Source organism: Chaetura pelagica, unplaced genomic scaffold, assembly GCF_000747805.2.
Source record: "Chaetura pelagica isolate M959 unplaced genomic scaffold, ChaPel_1.0 scaffold45, whole genome shotgun sequence".
NCBI classification, from domain to species: Eukaryota; Metazoa; Chordata; class Aves; order Apodiformes; family Apodidae; genus Chaetura; species Chaetura pelagica.
Window position 1 is genome coordinate 5,754,661 of NW_009953217.1, and position 622 is coordinate 5,755,282.

Below are 622 nucleotides of genomic sequence, written 5' to 3' on the forward strand. Positions count from 1 at the left end.
ATGTTGTGAGCCAACCACCACACAGACAACTGAAATTGGCACAAAACCCATTTTAACAACTGTAGCAAAAGCCCAAGGCATTGTTTAATGAAACAAAGAGGCTGCAGCCCTCCATACTGGGAAAAGGCCTGGCTCTCCACCTCACAGGCAGAGCCTAAGCATGATGCCCTGGCTGCCCCCTCTCCTGCCCCTGCCTCCCTGAGCTAGGAGCACAGCAGCACATCTCCCTGCCACCAACCACCTCAGCTGCCTTCTCTGGCAGGGACCTCCTTGACCAGCCTGGCTTTGGGCTGGCTGCCCCCCAGGCAGCTCCAGCTGCTCTGGGCCTAGTTGGACACAGTGGGATTCCCTCAGCAAACCTGAAATTCACCCAGTACTGACTCAAAGGTGCTGAAAAGGGCACACGACCAAGAGGAAGATGTGGCTGCAAGTCACACGATCGGCCCAGCAGGGCAGTCACCCATGTCCCCTCACACACAGACTTCCCTGCGCTCGCACCTGCCGCAGCCCAGGCCCCAGGTAACGCCAGGAGCCCGAGCTGCGCACCTATAGCCCAAAGTCCTCCCCCTCGGAGCCACAGCCACCTCTGAGAGACCAGACCCCGCGTCTGACCGACAGGTCA